Source organism: Myotis myotis, unplaced genomic scaffold (genome assembly GCF_014108235.1).
Source record: "Myotis myotis isolate mMyoMyo1 unplaced genomic scaffold, mMyoMyo1.p scaffold_m19_p_3, whole genome shotgun sequence".
Taxonomy (NCBI): Eukaryota; Metazoa; Chordata; class Mammalia; order Chiroptera; family Vespertilionidae; genus Myotis; species Myotis myotis.
In genome coordinates this window covers 133,867,649-133,881,851 of record NW_023416335.1, presented here as the reverse complement: position 1 = coordinate 133,881,851, position 14,203 = coordinate 133,867,649, and positions in this window count along the sequence as shown.

Below are 14,203 nucleotides of genomic sequence, written 5' to 3'. Positions count from 1 at the left end.
AGAGGAAGGGAGAGAGATAGAGAGATAGAAACATCAATGATGAGAGAGAATCATTGATTAGCTGCCTCCTGCATGCCCCCTACTGGGTGGGGGGGTCTAGCCCACAACCCAGGCACATGCCCCTGGCCGGAATTGAACCCGGGACCCTTCAGCCCGCAGGCCGATGCTCTATCCACTGAGCCAAACTGGCTAGGGCAACTCTGTCCCTCTTTTTTTTTTTTTTTATATATATTTTATTGATTTTTTACAGAGAAGAAGGGAGAGAGAGATAGAGAGTTAGAAACATCGATGAGAGAGAAACATTGATCAGCTGCCTCCTGCACATCTCCCACTGGGGATGTGCCCGCAACCCAGGTACATGCCCTTGACCGAAATCGAACCTGGGACCTTTCAGTCCGCAAGCCGACGCTCTATCCACTGAGCCAAACCGGTTTCGGCAACTCTGTCCCTCTTAAGTGTGGGCTAGACTTATTGATTTCCTTTAAAGAAATAGAAAATGGAGAATAAAAGATATTGTCTTTGCTGTAGAAAAACCTGGCTCACAACAATTTATAATGATTAAGCTAACATTACCAGAAACAATTCATATTGATATTATGTAGCCTCTGATATGAATTAATAGTGACACTTCACCTCTGTACTATTCTTGCCCCAAATGTATAACTCCAGGCTATAATGGGAAAACATTAGACAAACCTTAACTGAAGTAATTATACAAAATTTCTTACCAGAATTCTTCAAAAATATAGAAATAATTTTTTAAAAAGAGGGGGGAAAAACCTGATAAACTCTCAGAGATTTAAGTAGATTTTATGACTAAATGCAATGTACTATCCTGGATTAACTACAACAATGGCATTAGTAGAAACACTGTTAAAATAAAAATAAAATCTATAATTTGTTAGTATTGTTGTACCAAAATGAATTTCTTTATTTTTATTTTTACGATAGCTATTTAAAATGTCAACATTTGGGAAAAGAGTATAAAGCTTATATGCAAACAGTACTTTCTTCACAACTCCTTTTTAATTCTATAATAATTTCAAAATAAAAGAGGTGAAATCCAAGTGATCAATTAACAGAAAATGAAAATTAGACTCATTGGCAAAAATGAAAATTTAATACAATTCTACAACATACACACAACAGATTGGCAGGAAACAAAGTAAGAAACATTGGCTAACGTAAGGAGTAAGTTCTCTGAAACACTCCTAGTAGAAGTGTAAATAAGTACAACTTCTTTAAAAAACTATTTGGCTTTATGTAGTAGATTTGAGGATATTAATACCCATGACCTAACAAGTCTACTCTGAGGTAGAAAATCTAGGGAAACTCATACACGTACATGTCCATCAGAATAAATGTCAAGAATATCTATAGCAGCATTTTAGCACTAGCCAAAATCTCAAAACAATTCAATATCCATCACTAGTAGAATAGAAAATTATTAAATAGCCATACAAACATACAACAATTAAATGTACTGAACTCCACATGTAAATATATGTGTATTATAAAAACAATATTGATTGAAAGATGCAAACAAAAATAAAGTATGTAATATGATTACATTTATTAAAAAAATACAGTATTATATCTTTTTAGGGACAATATAGATGGAAAGTGTCTTAGTCCATGGGTTGACATAAAAAACAAAAATACCATAGAATGGGTGCCAAGAAACAAAAACTTTTTCTCACAGTCCTGGAGGCTGGAAGGTCCATGATTCAGGTGCTGGCAGATCCAGTGTCTGGTGAGAGCCTGCCTCCTGGTTGACAGGCTCCATCTTCCTGTCGTGCGCTCACTGGAAGAAGGGACAGATGAGCTCTTCTGGGTCTTTTTGTTGGTGGAGTTGTTGTTTTGCTCGTCCTTCCTTCCTTCCTTCCTTCCTTCCTTCCTTCCTTCCTTCCTTCCTTCCTTCCTTCCTTCCTTCCTTCCTTCCTTCCTCTTTCCTTCCTTCCTTCCTCCCTTTCTTTCTTTTCTTTCTTTCTTTTTTCTATTTAAGTGTACAATGTTCTATTAATTTTTGGTGTACAATATAATGGGCTCAATATTTATATACCTTACAATGTGACCACTGCACTGTCCCCAGGGTCTTTTCAACAAGGGCAGATTCCATTCAGAAGAGCCCTCTGTCCTCATGACCTAATCACCTACACACTTCACATTGGGTTTGGGATGTCAACATACGAATGGAGGCAGAGGTGGTGGGTGCAGACAAAAACTTTCAGTGTATAGAAGTTGGTGAAAAGAGGAATATAAACAAAGAAATAATTACCACAGTCAGCATACGTGTTTTTTAGTAGAATCCTTTTGGGATATATACTATCTGGCAAAAACATTAAAAGTACAAAGCTAATTACCATAAAAGTTAGCATAGTAGTTACTCTTGAGGAGGGAAGGGGTGATCAAGCAAAATCTCATGAGGTACTACTTCAGGTAGCAAGTTTCTTTCTAACCTGGATGGTAGTCACATGGGCATTGGCTTACAGTTATCTGATATGCTGCGTGCTATAATGTTATGCACTGGGTTCACATATTTTAAAAGAAAAGTACATGGACATATTTGTTTTAAGAAACTCGGAATCCAATCTGAGACTTCAAAATCTGAAACACTCCAAAAAATTTATAAAGTTTAATGAATAGAAATTTGGTTAAGCAAAAGTTTACAAAGTGCTTACTAAAAGTGTCATTTGACTCTAAATTTGGAAATTTGGTATGAAATGAAGGTATGCATGAATATGAAACACATTTTCCCTTATATTTTGCAATGTAAAATCTTGAATTTATGTGAAACTAGGAATAACAGCTTGGTTCACCATTCAGTCTAAATATTCAAAGTTACTGCCAACCTGACAGATTTGATACAATATCTTCTTAATAAGCTGATCCACTAAAAAAGTGAACACCAATTATAGGAACACAATAAAATCATCCAGGAGGTAGAAGAAGTAACACAATATTATAAGTTTCACTTTTATATCACTTCTGATAGTTTATTATTCAGGCAAATCATAATCCCAGAAAGAGTATACCCTCTCTGTGACAAATTCAACAGTCCAAGTAAAGTAATTTAGTCCTTTATGGGCTAGGTTACATAGCTAAAAAGATCTAGTAACTAAATAGATCTCTTTAAATCTTTAGGCAAACAATTCTTTCAGTGAAGTTTTTATTATTTTAATTTTCTATTTTGTATAATATCTACTGCCATTCCCACTTGCCCAATTGTTAACTACCTAGGGTTTAAATAAACCCAGACCATGAGAAGTTACCCTGAATCCTTCCTTTGGTGTTGTAGTAAGATTTTCTCACAATCTTTTTTGACACTCTTCTAGCTTCTGTATCATAGATTATTTTTTTCTTTCCACTGAATTTTTCTGTCACCCCAATCATTATTCATAGTTTATACTTTTTCAGTTATGGCATAAATGGGTGTAAGAACTTCCCAATATACATAATTGTGTTCTGATAGTTCTTTCCACACCATTTATGGTATCTAAACAAAGAATGTTTGAATCATGGACATACCTTTCTCCACTTTGATTTCACTTTGAAGAATTTACACCAAGTAATTTATTTTTCCACTGGACATTTTCTTTAATTTAAAGCCTGATCTATGGGGACCTATAGTCACTATAAGTTTACTTAGAAATACTCTCTTCTAGTATCTCCCTTTCAATACCATGTCATTTCAGCCCTAACTGGTTTGGCTCAGTGGATAGAGCATCAGCCTGAGGACTGAAGGGTCCCAGGTTTGTTTCTGGTCAAGGGCACATGCCCGGGTTGCAGGCTGGATTTCCAGTAAGGGACATGCAGGAGGCAGTGATCAATGATTCTCGCTCATTATTGATGTTTCTATCTCTCTCTCCCTCATCCTTCCTCTGTGAAGCCAATAAAAATCTATTTTAAAAAATGCTAGGACATTACATGTTTTCCCTGTAATCTATAGGAAAACTTACAAAGCACATGAAAAATTTCTTCATTTAAATATAAATTTTGAGTAATATTAGTAGCTAAGCTAATAACTGGTAAATATTATTTTGCCAAAAACTAAATAAATTTTGGTAACATAAATAAAAGGGGTAATATGTAGGGCACTGGACATAAGACTTTACATGAGAAAACACATTTGCTGTTATTTTTCAGTTACCATAAAATTCAATTTTTAATTTGAAACCAAAGTTTTACATTAAAGAATACTGTTTTTACAGCAATTATTTGTTTCTAATTGTCTTATTTTGCCATTTCCTCACTCAAAATACAATTTTGTATGATATTCTGTGAGAAACAAATTAACAATCCTGCAATATGTTGTTGTTTGTGGTTTCTGAAGGAAATTAATAACATCTGTAGTTGGAAATTTTGTTGAAACCAAATCTCCAATGAATGGTACCACAAATGCTATTATTGACTCAGAAAATTACTGTCTACATAAAAATAAAAATCCATGTTTCAGGCCATTATTATTTCCTTGCCTCAAGTTAATTTCCTCTACACCACCTTTTCCACTGATGACAGCCACTGTAGTTTTGACTAACCACCACACATTACTATTCAGATGCCACAAATAGCACAAACCACACTCATATTGGAAAAACCCTGAAGATAGCAATGTTCTCATTCCAGGCTGAAAATATATTTTTTCAGGATGATAAACAGATAAGCCAGTTAACCTCAGTGGCATTCTTGAACCCATAGATACAATATTTTAGTGTCAATATCTGTAGCAATATTTGCCCTACTTATCACCTAGGTCTTATTTGCATGTCCAATAAACATGGTGAAGAGAAAAATATGTTTTTAAAATAGCAATTATGTAAAAAAGAAGCATACAGCAATAATATTACAGAATGAGTTACATTGAAATTATGCTAAGTGTGCTAACAAATAGAATTCCTTAGCAGTTAGGCCAAGAGCCATACTAGTCTCTGGGCTCTTCCAAATTCGTGAAGGAACATGCAATCTTGTCAGATTTGTTGGCCTCTTACTTGGACAATGTTGGTATTATAACTACAAAAATCCATCTTTTTCAGAAAATAACATAAGCTTTCAGAAATTAAGCAAACATTTTAGAGGTAAATAGCTCATTCAAGAACCAAGATTCTAGATATGGTCTACCTGAATCTAAAGTCTATAACTTTTCCAATTATTACTTCTTGCTTCTCTCTGCTATTTTCCTACAGATGCATAATCCTCATTCTTTAAAGTTAGTTATAGTGTCCTGGAGGATACATTGAAGCAGCAAGAATGTGTTTGTGTTATTTGTCATTAAATTGACTCTAGCTCCTGGTGACTGTATGAATGAGTGATGTCTGTAATAGCCTGTCCTCAATAGTCTTGTTCAACTCCTGTAGGCTCATGACTAAGCCTTCTTTCATGAAGTTAATCCATATCATATTTGGTTTTACTCATTTCCTGCTTCCGTTTACATTCCCAGGAATATTTCTTTCTAAGTATCCCATTCTCATGATGCGGCCAAAATAGTACAGTTCTTCCAACAATGTTTCAGGCTTAATTTGGTATTGGACAGACTTGTTCGTCTTTCTGGTGGTTCAGAGGGAGGTGCCGGGCAGGTGTAGACCCAGTGAGAAGATATAGGTATGAAAATCAGGTGGAAGGCAGTTGGGCTAAAGGCAATGTCATCTAGAACAAAGAACTGTCATAAATATGACAAGAGAAGAAGAGATCTAAATGGTGTACACATAAAATACATAGGACATAAGAACTCTTTTTATGTAAAACGTGAAGAAAATTGAGGTTCCTTCACTCTCTATGACTTTGGAAGTCCTAGGAAAAATATGATTTGGGGCAATTAGATGTATATTTTAGAAACTTAGAATTTGGATACATGAGACTGAGCCACTTGTTACTGGGCACTTGAGGTAAAACATATAAAGAGTTCAGACACCTAGAGAGGAACAGAAGTGTAATGACTGAGAGAAGTTCATTGATAAACGAACCATGATAAATAGGAATTTGAATTTCTGATGACCTTTAAATTCCTAGTTGTTCTCCATAAGAGGCCTATATGTATTTTGGTCTGTTTGTGGGTTTCTGTGAGAGTACAATATGTACCCATATAAAAAACAGTTACCTGAGATGGTTGTGAGTCTTTGTTCCTTGCAGGAAGAAAGAAAGAAGAAAGAAAGAAAGAAAGAAAGAAAGAAAGAAAGAAAGAAAGAGAGAGAGAGAGAGAGAGAGAGAGAGAGAGAGAGAAAGAAAGAAAGAAAGAAAGAAAGAAAGAAAGAAAGAAAGAAAGAAAGAAAGAAAGAAAGAAAGAAAGAAAGAAAGAAAGAAAAAAGGGGGACTGAGAAAGAACATAAATTATGAGGGGAGATCTGTATTACCAGTAATAGTTATGGGATTATAAAGGGAATAAAGACATAAGAAACAAGAAGGAAAAACTGTAGACAAGAGGCACAGACACATAACAGCACAGACACATAACTACTTCCAGAAATGCACTCAAATGATCCTAACTGAATACTGAGATTATATATTCACTAGAGGCCTGGTGCATGAAATTTGTGCACGGGGTGGGGCGGTCCTTCAGCCCAGCCTGCACCCTCTTCAATCCAGGACCCCTCAGGGGATGTCCAACTGCCTCTTGCAATCGGGGACCACTGGCACCTAACCACTCACCTGTCTGCCTGCCTGATCACACCTAACCCTTCTGCCTGCCAGCCTCATCGCCCCTAACTACTCCCCTACCAGCCTGATCACCTCTAACTATTCCCCTGCTGTCTTGATCACCCCTAACCACCTCTGCCTCGCCCCACACCCAGGGCCCAGGACCACAGGGCAGGTGGCTTGTCCCTCTCCTAGGCTGCAGGTGCAGCCACTGGTGCCAGGGACCACGTGGACCATGGGGCATGCAGATTGTCCCTTTCTCCGGCCACAGGCCCAGAAACAACCACTGGTGCCAGGGACCACGGGGCGGGCAGCTTATCCCTCTCCTGGGCCATAGCCTAGCTAGTCCCCATTCCTCTCTAGCAAGCTCATTTATGCCTGTCTGGTCCCCATTCCTCTCTTGTGAGCTCATTTGTTCCTGGCCAGTCCCCATTCCTCTCTCCCCAGTGTTGAGTGTCTGAGACATTACAGCATTACAATGTGAGGGCGTGATGATCATTTGCACATTAGCTCGTTATTATATAGGCTATGACAGAAACCTTAAGGAAATTTGTCTATAGATAAATTTAAACTGAACCAAATTGAAGGAAAGGCTGATCCCAAATTATAGAGTCATTAAAAAGCTCCTCTAAGGTGTTGCAGAATTATTTATAATAGCCAGGACATGGAAGCAACCTAAGTGCCCATTAGTAGACAACTGGATAAAGAAGTTGTGGTACATAATATACACTGGAGTGTTACTTGACTATAAAAAAAATGAAATCTTATTATTTGTGACAACATGGATGAACTTAGAGGGTATTATGCTGAGTGAAATAAGTGAGATGGAGAAAGACAAATATCATATAAATTCACTTATATGCAGAATCTAAAGAACAAAATTAATGAAAAAACAAAACAGAAACAGATTCATAGAAACAGAAAACATACTGATAATTGCCAGATGGGAGCGAGTTGAGGGACTGGGTGAAAAAGGTGAAGGGATAAACAAGTACATATTGGTAGTTACAAAATAGTCATGAGGATGTAGAGTACAGCATAGGGAATGTAGTTATTAATATTGTAATAACTATGCATGGTGACTACATAAATGTCTAACCACTAAACTATACCCCTGAAATTAACATAAAATAATATTGAATGTCAGCTATAATTGAATAATGAAAAATAAAAAATAAATTTATTTGGCCCAGGATAGTTTTGTTTGTAGTATAAGGATTTATTTGTAGCATTTTTTAGGCTTACATTTTATTTTTTCATTTTATTAATAAAATGAAATGTTAAATAATGAAGCTACTTGTTTAAAAAAAGAACGAAAACATTTACAAATTAATAAGTATATAAAGCTATGCTAGATAGTATGAGAAATCTATTGAGAAAAACACCATTTATATTCTTAAAAATTGCAAAATTAGCTTTATGTTTATTAGAAAAAAAAATCACAATCAGGAAAATAATTGAGAAACATTGTTAGATAAAAAGGGCTCCAGGCCCTGGCCAATGTGGATCAATTGGTTGGAGCATAGTCCCATACACTGAAAGATTGTGGGTTCAATTCCCAGTCAGGGCACATACCCAGGTTGGGGTTTAATCCAGGTAGGGGTGAGTATGGGAGAAAACAAACTGATGTTTCACTCTCACATTGATGTCCCTCTCTCTGTCTCTCTCTTTTCCTCTCTCTCTCTCTCTAATCAATAAAAACATATCCTGGGGAGGATAAAAAGAAAAAAATCGCTCCAGGACTGCCTGATTTTTGCCAAGAAGACTTTCAAACTTTCAAGGAATAAATAATGTACTAATCTAGAGAGAGTAATCTATATTCTTACTAAATATGCTATATGTGTATATATGCTATACATATATATCTATATGATGGCTTTACCTTAATAACATAAAATAATTTTCTGAAATGTAATACATATATCAACATAATTAGAACCCATGTTTTTTATTAAAGTTTCATTGTGTTTAAAAGCAAATTCTATGTTAATTTAGCTATAGACAAAGGCCTATTGTATATTATGCTCATTTTAAAATAGGAGGTATGGATTCTGAAGATAAAAAAAATAACATCTTTGGCCCAGGATACACATTTTTAATGCTGTCTTACCCTGAGTTATATTCATCCAGTTATATATGACCCTTATATCAGGTATCACCTGGCCAAAATATTCTCTAGTCCTTCATTTGGAAATTCTGACTGAGCTAACATATATCCTTTTGTCAGAACACTTAAGAACATCCATGGAAAGATTACATGGAATTTCTGCATAGTTATGAGAAAGGCAGGTGGGGAGAAAAGGAGGAAAATAAATTATCTTGTTTTATTGTGTGTCAAGTACTGTGATGGTTACTTTATCTTTAATCCTCACAGCCCAATGAAGTGATTATTCTCAACTGACATATGAGAAAATAGAATGAGATGGTTTTTCTGACTCATTTCATAAGTGCTACTCCCATAAAATAGAGCATGATAGTACTCTTAATAAACCTCTTTGGGAAACTGGGAAATAATGTGTATGTATTTTGGGTATTTTATGGGAAACCCTTTACCCATAAAATACCCAAAATACATACACGTTACATCATAAAGTTTCATAGCTGTGTTCTTTAGGATTTAACTGCAATGAAAATCTAGGGAAAAAATCCTAGAAACTATTATCATACAATCAGAAAATGAAAAAGAAAATTCTCTGCTGGTAAAAACAAACTGAGGCCACAGGACATTGTCAGGACAAAATATTGCAGGTTATGAGAGGGTAGTGTTAAGAGTAGGGCACCTGGGGATAGATAGTCCAATTCTACCACTCATTTAACTTTTCTTATCATTCCTGAACTTGACACTTTGTAATAATTGTAGAATTACATGCTGTTTTAAGAAATAATATAGACAGATCCCATGTATACCTGGTTTCCCCCAATAGTAATATCTTGCAAAACCATAGTGCAGTATCACATCCAGGATATTTACATTGACACTTTCAAGATACAAAACATTTTCATCACCACAAGAAACCCTTAGCTGCCCTTTATAGCCGCCCCATGCCCTTCCACAGTTCCACCTTTTCCCCCATCATTCCTAACACCTGACTACCAATAATCTATACTTCATTTCTATAATTTTGTTACTTCAAGATAATTATATTATCTATATATCTATAGACATATAGATATATATCTTGTGGAATTGGCTTTCTTCACTTAGCAAAATTACCTGGAGAATCATCCAGGATGCTATGTACTGTGTGTATAATAGAAATATATATATATGGTAGCGATGATGTGCAATGACCACCAGGGGACAGATGCTCAATGCACCTGGCATGGAAACATGGAACAGACTGATGAATCTCAAAGGGAAGCGGGGAGAGGGGAGGGTGGGAAGTGATTAACCCAGTGATGGCGAACCTTTTGAGCTCGGCGTGTCAGCATTTTGAAAAACCCTAACTTAACTCTGGTGTCGTGTCACATATAGAAATTTTTTGATATTTGCAACCATAGTAAAACAAAGACATATTTTTGATATTTACTTTATATATTTAAATGCCATTTAACAAGAAAAATCAACCAAAAAAATGAGTTCGCGTGTCACCTCTGACATGCGTGTCATATGTTTGCCATCACTGGATTAACCAAAGATCTTATATGCATACTAGAGGGCTGGTGCACAGATTCATGCACCAATTGGGTCTCTCAGCCTGACCTGTGGGGATTGGGCAGAAACTGGCTCTCCAAAATCCCTGAGTGGTTCTGGATTGAGACAGGGCGCAGGCCAGGCCAAGGGACCCCACTGGTGCACAGATCCATGCACACTAGTTAAATATAATAGACTGTTTCTCAATAGCATTCCATGACATGGATGTTCCACAATTTGTTTAATCTGTTACCAATTTAAAAGCATTTTGGATATTTCCAGTTTGCAATTATTATAAACTAGAGGCCCAATGCATGAAATTCGTGCATGGAAGGGGTTCCCCTCACCTGAGCCTGCACCCTCTCCAATTCAGGACCCCCTGGGGGATGTCTGACAGCCCTCTCACAATCCTGGATTGCTGGCTCTTAATTGCTCACCTGCCTGCCTGCCTGGTCACCCCTAACTTCCCCCCCCCGCCAGCCTGATGGCCCCCTCACTACCTCTGCATGCAGACCTGATCGCCCCTAACTGCCGCCCCGCCAGCCTAATTGCCTTCAACTGCTTCCCCTGTCAGCCTGGTTGCCTCTAACTGCCCCCCTCTGCTGGCCTGTTCGCCCCTAACTGTCCCCTCCTGCTGGCATGGTCACCCCCAATTGCCCCCCCTGCTGGCCTGGTCACCCTCAACTGCCCCCCCTGCCAGCCTGGTCACCCCTCACGGCCCCTCCGCAGGCCTGGTCTCACCACGCAGCCTGCTATTCAGTCGTTTAGTCGTCCTTCACTAACACCCCTGCCGACCTGGTCACTCCACGCAGCCTGCTTGTTCAGTTGTTTGGTCGTCCCTCACTAACCCCTCTGCAGGCCTGGTGGTAGGCAGCCATCTTGTGAGGGCGTGAGGGTTAATTTGCATATTATCTCTTTATTATATAGGATAAAGCTACTATAAGTATTGTGTGTAGATTTGTTTATAAACATAATATTTTAATTATTTGGGAAAATACACAGGAGTGGAATTTCTCAGTTGTATAGTAGTTGTATGTGTAATTTTTCTTTTCTTTTTGTCTAAGAGATTGCCAATTTGTTATCTAAAATTGTCATCTTACATTCCCACAGACAATGCATAAGTGATCCAATTTCTCCACATCTTGCTAATATTTGATGTTGTCACTATTTTTCCCCTTCTGATAAGTTTTATCTCATTGTGGCTTTTTTTCATTTTCTTGCACTTACTGGGGTGGCACTGCTTAAAACAATTATGCACGGGTTTCAGGTGCATAATTCCAGAACACTTCGTTTGTACCCTGTATTATGTGTTCGCTACCCTAAGTCAAGTTTCTTTCCATAGTGGTTTTAATTTGCATGTCACAATGGCAAAGCATGATGAACAACTTCTTTTCATATGCTTGCTTGCCATTTGTATATCTTCTTCAGTAAAATATCTGTGCTCATTTTCTAATTTATTTGTTTTCCTATAGAATTCTTTATATGTTCTAAATACTAGGGCTTTGTCAGATTTATGCAGTTTGAAGTGTGTAACTTGTTCTTTCATCCTTTTTAACAAAATGTTTACCAAAACACAATTTTTAATTTGATGCTCTATTGATTTTTCTTTCTATGAATTGTTCATTTGATATAAAATCTAATAACTCTTTGTCTATCCCTAGATCTCAAAGATTTCTCCTATGTTTATTTTTTAAAGTTTTATGGTTTTATGACTTACTTTTAGGTCCATGATTCATTTTTGAATCATGAGTGTGTCATAACAGCCTTGAAAATGTGAAATGTTAGGTTCACCACCGTTTGCTGGCATGTGTGTGGGTGGGGACACATTGCTTTTTTGTTTGTTTTCCTGCAATGTTTTAATGAGGTACAGCTATTATTGCCTATAAATTTCTTTTCTTTTTGCTAGAGATAGCTGGATAGCTGACTTATAGGGAGGCTTTGATGAAATTGTCACTTATATTGAATTTGTATAGTATTTTATCTATAAACAATGTACAAATACAACTTTACACATAAGTTCATTGTGAATATTAAGCAAGTTAATATATTTAAAGAATCCATAAAAGTATGTGGCATATAATCAGCACTTAACATATGGTATATATGGATGACATATAGTTGTTTCTATTTTATTTCTAACAAATGAATCTAATGTAGCTAAATAACATTCTATATTCTAGCATTGCATGTTTTTAAAATTCACACATATGAACACAAATTGAACTCTAATAGTTTCAAAATTAATCATTGAAAGTTGTCCTGGTAATCACAATTTTTTAATATACATTTTGTATATTTTACTATAAATTATGCAAGTCAAGGGAGCAATTTAATTTCCCTATGCCTATTACATAGGAAGACATCAATACTCATGTGTCTTAGAGGAATGACTGGATAGAGTTTCAAAATTTAGCTTAGGCAGTTAGTGTATATTTCTTATTTCCAAAAATGATATTGAAAAACCACTTTTATCCATTTTGAGTTTATTCTTGGGCATGTTGTAAGTTGGTGGTCTAGTTTTATTTTTTTGCATGTAGCCGTCTTTATTTCATTGTATGCTCTTGCTTCCTTTGCCAAATATTAATTGAACGTAATGGTTTGGGTCAATTTCTGGGTTCTCTGTTCTGTTTCATTGATCTATGTGCCTGATCTTGTGCCAGAACCAGGCCGCTTTGATTACAGTGGCTTTGTAGTATAATTTGATATCTGGTATTATGATTCCTTCAACTTTGTTCTTCTTTCTCAAGATTGCTAAGGCTATTCAGCATCCTTTTTAGGTTTCATATAATTTTTTGGAGTATTTGTTCCAGATCCGTGAAATATGTCATTGGTATTTTAATAGGGATTGCATTGAATTTATAGATTGCTTTAGGTAGTATAGGCATTTTAATGATGTTAATTCTACCAATCTATAAACACATTATAGTCTTCCACGTGTTTATATCTTCCTCTACCTCTTTTTTCAATGTCCTGTAGTTTTCCGAGTACAGGTCTTTTACCTCCTTGGATAAGTTTATTTCTATGTATCTTAATTTTTGTTGTTGTTGCAATGGTAAATGGGATTTTTTTTTTCAGTTTTTCTTTCTGAGAATTCATTATTGATGTATAAAAATGCCATGGATTTTTGGGTGATAATTTGTTAGTTTTATCCTGCTCTAGTGCCAAATTCATTTATTAATTCTAGTAGCTTTGGTGGAGTCTTTAGGGTTTTCTATGTACAATATCTTGTCATCTACAAATAATGACAGTTTTACTTCTTCCTTTGCAATTTGGACACTAGCTTACACCCACACAAAAATAAACTCAAAATGGAAAGAAAAAAAAGACTTAAATGTAAGCCATGAAACCATAAAAATCCTAGAAGAAAGTATAGGCAACAAAATTTTAGACATCTCACCTGGCAATGTGTTTGCCAATACATCTGCTAGGGCAAGAGAAACAAAGGAGAAAATAAATAAGTGGGACTATATCAAAACAAAAAGCTTCTGCACAGCAAAGGAAGCCATCAACAAAATGAAATGGGAATCCACTATATGGGAGAACAGATTTGTCAATAATTTGATAAGTGATTAATTTCCAAAATATATAAGGAATTCATACAACTTAATGAAAGGAAGACAAACAATCCAATTTAAAAACTGGACAACGGTCCTAAATGTCTCCAAAGTGGACATATAGATGGCCAAGAAACATATGAAAAAATGTTCAAAGTCACTAATCATCAGAGAGATGCAAATTAAAACAGCAATGAGGTGTTACCCCATACCTGTCAGATGACTACCATCAACAAATCAACAAATCACAAGTGCTGGCAAGGAAGTGGAGAAAAGGGAACCCTAGTACACTGCTGTTGCTAATGCAGACTCGTGCAACCATTGTGGGAAACAGTAGGAGTGTCCTCAAAAAATTAAAAATAGAACTTCCATTTGATCCAGTGAT